The sequence below is a fragment of the Elaeis guineensis genome, chromosome 11, assembly GCF_000442705.2.
Source record: "Elaeis guineensis isolate ETL-2024a chromosome 11, EG11, whole genome shotgun sequence".
Classification (NCBI taxonomy): Eukaryota; Viridiplantae; Streptophyta; class Magnoliopsida; order Arecales; family Arecaceae; genus Elaeis; species Elaeis guineensis.
In genome coordinates, this window is record NC_026003.2 from 17,093,794 (window position 1) to 17,101,658 (window position 7,865).

At 38.5% G+C, this 7,865-nt stretch overlaps 1 long non-coding RNA gene across 1 annotated transcript; it reads left to right on the plus strand.

Annotated features, from left to right (window-relative positions):
• Window positions 1-5,989: 5,989 nt before the first annotated feature.
• Window positions 5,990-7,609, plus strand: LOC140852615 (uncharacterized). Its single transcript, XR_012135510.1, has 4 exons — window positions 5,990-6,152; window positions 6,238-7,004; window positions 7,089-7,176; window positions 7,384-7,609. It is a non-coding gene; the product is annotated as an uncharacterized lncRNA (long non-coding RNA).
• Window positions 7,610-7,865: the final 256 nt, after the last annotated feature.

Below are 7,865 nucleotides of genomic sequence, written 5' to 3' on the forward strand. Positions count from 1 at the left end.
ACTTAAAATATTATAGAGGTATGATTGGCTCTCTATTATATTTAACTGCAAGTAGGCCTGATATCATGTTTAGTGTTTGTGTGCTAGATTTCAATCTAATCCTAAAGAGTCTCACTTGAATGCTGTTAAAAGAATCCTTAGATATTTAAATGGTACTCAAACTCTAGGATTATGGTACTCTAAGGACTCATTAATTGACTTAATAGGATATTCAGATGCTGATTTTGCTAGATGTAGATTAGACAAAAAAAGCACTAGTGAAACTTGCCAATTTCTTGGAGTTAACCTAATCTCCTGGTTTAGCAAGAAACAAAATTCGGTAGCACTGTCTACGGCTGAGGCCGAATACATTGCAGCCGGAAGTTGTTGTGCTCAAATCTTGTGGATTAAGCAACAACTCGAAGACTTTGGTATCAAACTTAATGAAACACCCATAAGATGTGACAACACAAGTGCCATAAACCTTACTAAAAATCCAATTCAACATTCAAGATCTAAACATATTGAAATAAGACATCATTTTATAAGAAAACATGTTCAAAATAAAGATATAATTCTTAACTATGTTTGCACTGAAAATTAATTAGTTGATATCTTTACAAAGGCCCTTAGTGAGGATAGATTCTGTGAAATTAGGAGAAATCTAGGAATTCTTGATCCATTTGCCTAAATGTTCTCCAATTCCAAGGAATCGATGTCAAAATTTCTTTGAGCTCAATTTTCATCATCTCTCTTGGACCTAAAAGCTCAAGATTATCATTCTCACAATTTGTCATTGAGCAAAAATTTTTCTTCCAAAATTTTGAATTTTTTTGAAATTTATTCATATTTTTTCTGAAATTTTGTGAATCATGAGTCGACCCCCTAGGGTCGACCCAATGGCATACTTGAAATTCTTGGCCAACATCCCACGGGTTCATTCCTTTTTAACTTAAAGTCCGTTCATGAGCCGACCCCTCCTTCTTCTTCGTCTTCCTCCCTCCAAGACTCATCGTCCTCATCTTCGTTCTCTCCAAAACCAAGGATTTAGCCCAATATCATTCTCCCATCACCTCTCCACCTCAAATCACCCCTTGGGAAAGGAGCTTTTCGCATCTTTCTCCCTTGACTGAAGCAGTTGGAGCGTGCCCTAGCTTCCACCGTTCTTCTCAAAATCGTGATTTCTCTCTGCCAAAATCCCTTTCCATCTTCTAATAACCCTCCTTCTCCTCACCCATTTGATCTTTCGAGTCTCCTTGCTTGCTCTTGTGGTGAGAATGGCCCCAAAGATGAAACTCCCTCAAAGAAGAAAATCAATCCGTGAGCTGGAAGAAGGCGTCCGCAGGAAAAGGCAAGCTTCTCAGACCTCCTCTGCTCCCATTCTGGCTTCAGCGTCTGCACCGGATCCCTCTCAGTCTCCTCTTAGCCCTAGCAAAATTTCTCTCTCTGACAGAAAGGTAGAAACCGGCAAGAATGTGGACTTTAGATTCTTTGGAAAAGAAGGTTTCTCCTTTGGGTCAAAGATCAAAAACCAAGGTTGGAGATTTTACTGTTCTCTCAAGGAAGTTATATATGTAGACTTCGTTAGAGAGTTTTATCTAAATCTGCACTATGGCAATGGAACAGTAACTTCTACTGTTAAGGAAATTGATATCTGCTTAGATCCTATTATTTTGGAAGAGATTCTGCATTTGCCCTGTGAGGGATATTCTAACATGGAACTCCCAGTGAAGGAAGAAGGGATCAATGTAATTTTAGGAGGAACCTACTCGGGAAGTCTAAATAAATTTGAAGCTAAGATATTGTCAATTGAAATGAGAATTCTACATCAATTAGTGACAAAGCTTTTCTTTCCAAGAAGTGGTAGACATGACCTCCTTTCTGACCGAGACATATGTATAATGTTTCATGTGATCACCCAAACCCCCTTAAACCTCTCTGCTTTAATGATTGAGGCCATGAGAGAAACACTGAATAGATCCAAGGCACATCTGCCTTTTGGTATGGCCCTCACACTGGTTTTCAGGAGGTTTGGAGTCAGTTTTGAGGGGGAGGCATCTTCTAGGCTTTCTCACGCTGACACCATCAACCAACACACTCTGCACCGCATGGGATTCACTAGGATTGATGGTGGTTGGATCAAGGGTACAGAAGAAAGAGCTGAGGAGAGAGCTGAGGACAGAATTGAGGACAGAGCTGAGGAAGAAGGTCCCTCATCACCTCTCCATGACTTCAGGGCAGCATCTCCAGACATCCAATTTGTTTCAGATCCAGAGGCTGGCCCTTCAGAGTCCACCAGGAGGCACACACCAGTTCAGCAGCCAGACAGCAGAGCACCTCCCTCAGAGTTCAGATTGGCTGATGATCAGATTGAGCAGATTTCTCAGCGTGTGGCTTCATTGCTTTCTCGTCAGTGGAGCACTTCTGTATTTGTACCGGGATCCACATCATTAGATGCATCTGATCAGACCTTGATCTCCCATATCTCCATTGTATTTCAGATGATCACAGATCAGTTAGTTCGGATTCAGCAGCTCGAGGATTACATTTTGAGACTGACTGGGAGAGTACTTGACTTGCAGGGGCAAGTCTTAGCTTTGGCCCATCCTCAGCTACAGGAGTGCACTATTGAAGTCACAGACCTAACTGCGGAGGCTGGCAGACTCAGAGGTATTTTGGAGGGTGGTTTTGATTTCTTGAGGAGAGAGATCAGAGGCTCAAGTGAGCATGCTTCTACACAGTTCACTACACTGCTTCAGTCTATTTTGAGAGCTCTGAACGTTCTTGATTCCATCAGGCTCTCTCTTGCAGTCCAGTCTATGGCCTCTCAGCCTTCAGGATCATCTCGCCCACCTACTCATGCCAGCACCTCCACTCATGGCAGAGGTAGACGGGGTAGAGGATGAGTCCTTGGTCGTGATCCATCATCTCCTCACCCCATCTCTGATACATCTGATTCTGATCCATCTAGTCATGAGCTCTACTAGATCCTTGTAGCTAGCCTTGTCTGTTGTTCTTTCTAGGATCTATCTTTTGGGCCATGTAATGATATTAATTGGTTGACTTTTATATTATGGAATATGTATTGAAACAACTATGGTATCAATCATCTTTTAATTATATATCTACTCTTTGTAATGGTATCAATCATCTTTTGATTATATATCTTCTCTTTGTTGCTAATTCATATCTATGGTACTCAATGGCATATTTTGTTTTATGATTGCTGTATTCAGGGGGAGTAAACATTAATGATTAGCACAAGAAGTTTGAAGAAATACTAAAGAAAAAATGTATTCAAAAAAGAGGGGAGTTAACAATGTTTGATGATGTCAAAAAGGGAGAGAAATTAAAGAAAAATATCAAAAGCAAGATTATTAAATGACTTAAAAATATAATGAGTAAATTGCTAAGCAAAAGTATCAAAAGAAAGATAAATAAAAGACTTAAAAATAAAATGAGTGAATTGGGAGAAATTAAAATATCAAAAATACGATTGATAATAGGATAAAGTCTTATTGCTCTTCAGAGGCAAAATTGTAATTTTACCAAAATCCTGATTTGATAGTATCAAATGATAGAACAAAAAATTTGTGATCCAATGGTGAAAATTTTATTGATTTTAGACTTGTATTTTGAAAGGTATGCATGATTGAAAATCATGAGTCAACCCATGAGTCGACTCATGGCACATGAGATGACTGGCACGCTGAAATTTCTGGCCGGCACAGACTTGGCACACCCTGTGAGTCGACCCATGAGTCGACCCCCAAGGCATGAGTCGACTCATGAGTCGACCTCTGCGGGTCTTTTTGCCAGTTTTACAGAATCTCGGATCCCGTTAGATTCTGTGATGTTTTTTCACAGAGGTCGACCCATGAGTCGACCCCCAGGCATGAGTCGACTCATGAGTCAACCCCTGTGATGGGATTTTTTCGCAACTGCTAGTTTTTAACCCGTTTTAAATACTTTTAATGCTCATTTAATGCAGTCTAACGGCTCTTTTTCAGTCTAGAATGATTTTCACTATTTCTTAAAGCTATAAAAGGGACAAAAATGTGGGAATCAAGAAGAGCATTCAAGTAGAGAGATTTTGAAAAAGGAATTTCAAGCTAACTTTTCAGCCCTAAGCAAGAGCTCATTCAAAGCATTCAAGAAGCCTTTAATCCAAGCTCACCAACTCCTCAAGTGCACATTCAAGTCTCCAACCACCTTGAGGAAATCCAAAAAGGGTCTTCTTCTCTTGAGTAAAGTGTATTTAAAGTCATATTTGCTCATTAAAGGAGCTTTCTGTGTACTTATTTGTGCTATTGATTGTTATTCTCATTTTGAGTTATTGTTTTTGTTTTGGAAGGGTTCCAAAATAAGAGAAGGTTGATCCGAACCTAGAATCGGAGTGTATTGGGTTGGCTTGTATCCGAGAAATAAGTGGACTAGCTTGGGATAGCTAGAGTCAGAGTTTTCGATGTTTGTATTCGGATTGAATACAAGATTAGTGGATTAAAATTCCCAAGTAGGAGCTTGGAGAGTGGATGTAGGTGCAAGGTTGGCACCGAACCACTATAAATTCTTTTGTTTGGTGTGTGTCTAATTGCTCTTCTTTATCTCTTCATTATTCTCTTGCATTCTTGCTCTTGCTATTAGCCTTGAATTAATTCTACTCTCCCTATTTATTTAGCTTTATCAAACACTTCTCATAAGTCATAAGTTAAGCTTAAAATTTTTAGAAACCCAATTCACCCTCTCCCTCTTGGGTTGCATAGCTGGGCAACATACACAAAATGAACATCTTGGTTGGCAGCCACCCTATGCACATCATGTATACTGTCTATGCCATGTTGCTGGCAACTTTAACACCAGATTTTGGGATACAAGACTAAGAGATTTGTTGAAGAGAACTGGTATGCAAACACAACCTAGAAAGTTTAACAAATACATGAAGAAAATTTAAAAAATGAACTTAGAAGCATTCCAATGGTTGTCTGAAATTTTAGTAGACAAATGGTCTCTTGCACATGATGGTGGCCAAAGATTCAGCATAATGAATACAAATTTATCAAAATGCTTTAATGGAGTGCTAAAAAATACTCGTTTCTTGCTGGTAACTTCATTGGTATAACTCATATTCTTCTGGCTTGTATCATATTTTGATGGGAGACGTGCCCAAGCAAAGAACGCATTACATAGAGGTGAAAGATTTACTCCTTTTGCTACAACTCGATTGATTACCAATCAATCCAAAGCCACATCCCATAATGTAACAAGATTCGATAAAGCAAGTGAGATCTTTCAAGTGCAAACGCAATTTCGTGGACCTTATATGAACAAAGACAACAACACTCAGGTGAAATCCTAATACAAGACTTTCATTGTATTAGTAAAAAAAAAATTTATAAATGAATAAATATATTTTTTAAGATTATAATTGAAATGCGCAGATGGTAAGGTTGTCAGACCGTACATGTACATGCCAAAAATGGTAATGCTATCATTTGTCGTGCTCCCACTTGATGGCTGCTTATGCTCATATGTCGATTGATTTTTGACAATACGTTTATGGTTATTATAGTTTGGATGAATACCATCACACTTACAGTCATTAATTTCATCCAATCCTACATGCTAATTATTGGTCGCATCAAACAAATGAAATGCTGATAGTACCACAGTGCCAACGATTACGATAGAAGGAAAGGCCACGATCCTCACAACTTAGGAATGAAATGGATTGGACAGAAGTCGGCAATAGATCTAGGTGTTGGATTTGTGGCCAAAAAAGATATGACAGACGTTCATGTCCAACAAACAGAGTATGAACATGAGTTTAAAACGAGTGAAACTTTGTATTATATGTATTTTCTTGTTAATCCTTATGTTGTTTGTATTCTTTCAATATCATGAGCATGAACATAAGATGTAATGAACTTTTGTATCGTTGGATATTAATCCTTATGTTCTTTGTAATCTTTATTTATGAAATGTCGTTTCTTATATTTGCTCAATTTCTATTATTGTTATACTCATTTTATGAAATACTTACATATTGATGCTAAACTCTTTTCTGTTATTGTTAACATTAGCAGTATATCGTATTTATGGAGTCAGGTCCATTAGATCAGTCTGTACTCTATGCACAGGCTACTCATCACTCATCAGCCATCTGGGATGGTAAGGTATATATCTATAATTTAACACTATGTGAACAAAATTATTAGAGTGCATTTTAAATTAATAAACTATTTTTATATGGTGGTGCAGGAATCCAATTTTTTATGATGTTGATGGAGGGAAGGGGTTAGATCTCGGTTGACCCCATTGGATTTACGTATAGTGCCATATCTACAGCAGTCCAAGTTTTATGGTATCTCCTGTGTTAGTTTTATATCGTTAGACTGGCACTTGGTCACAACATTCGTAGAGCGGTGGCGTTTGGAGACACATACATTTCATCTACCGCATGGTGAGTGTAATATCACCTTGGAGGATGTCGGCATCTAGGTGGGTTTATCAGTCAATGATCTTCTAGTCATAGGTAGTATACACCAGGATTGGCGGCAGATATATTTTGATCTTCTAGGTGTTGTCCCATCCTTTGATAAACTTAAGGGTTCTCGATTGAGCATGGAATAGTTAGCTGAGCAGTTTAACAGACTACCTCCTAATGTAGATGATGTTGCGATATAGCGTTATCCTAGGGCATACATCTTGCAGATGTTAGGAGGGTGTCTATTTGCAGATAAATCTAATAATCTAATTCATCTCATGTTCTTGTCACTACTTGTCGATTTTGAGACCGTGGGATACTACAGTTGGGGTAGTACCGATCTAGCTTGGTTGTACAGAGAGCTTTGCAGAGTAAGTAGGATACATGTACATCAGATTGTGGGACCTTTGATTTTGCTTCAGGTGTGGGCGTGGGATAGGTTTTCTTTTATTGCTCCTCGTAAATTAGAGCGACCTCTTGTAGATCCTATTATGGATTTGGCGGATGGAGTTGCATTACCACATGGACCGCTAGCCACGAGGTACGTAAGTAATATTGCTTATAAACATTTGTTTACTGATGCTTTGTTAATTAAAATGTAACTTATCGATGCTCGATTGTGTAGGTGGAGAGATGCTTTTTTGGTGATAGAGGTTTTCACTCATGTCCTGCAGATGTATAGATACCATCTCGATCAACTTCGACCTAAGCAGGTAAACTTCTAATTGATTTGTATGCTATATTTTTTGGACATGTTTGATTTGAATTGGCTTAGAATACTTATATTTAGTAATGTTTAAAAAATAAGATTATATGGCAACCATATACTCCGAAGGTTCTTGCACTTCTATCGGAGTATTGCTTCGCTGGACAGGACATATGGCGATGTTGGATACCACTTTTGTATTTTTATATTGTAGAGTGGGACCACCCTGATAGAGTGATACGGCAATTTGGGATCCATCAAGTTGTGCCGCTTGCCTGTGACACGAATTCCATACTGTATCATATCGATCTTAGAGGTCGTCAGGATCAGGATTGGAGCATCACTCACCAGCACTTAGTTGCGATATGGGAGGGTTGATGAGACCATGTTATGGACGAACCAGCAGCGGATCATGCCATGCACTATTATGATGATTACATGAAGTGGTACCGTTGCATCACTCGTTGTTTCATTTGTCATTCTGATGCGATGTTTGATTATCTGATAAGTAATAATAATTTTTTAATATTTATTTAATTAATTTTTATATATTTGATAGTTTTTTTGTTAGAGTAACCATCTGGCACAGATCCATCATCTTTGTAGCCCAGAGTCTATATCCACATCTATGCCAGTTATAAAGGATATATGCATGTCGGTCCTCCTGTTGGGAATAGTGTCCCAAAGCCAATCGTC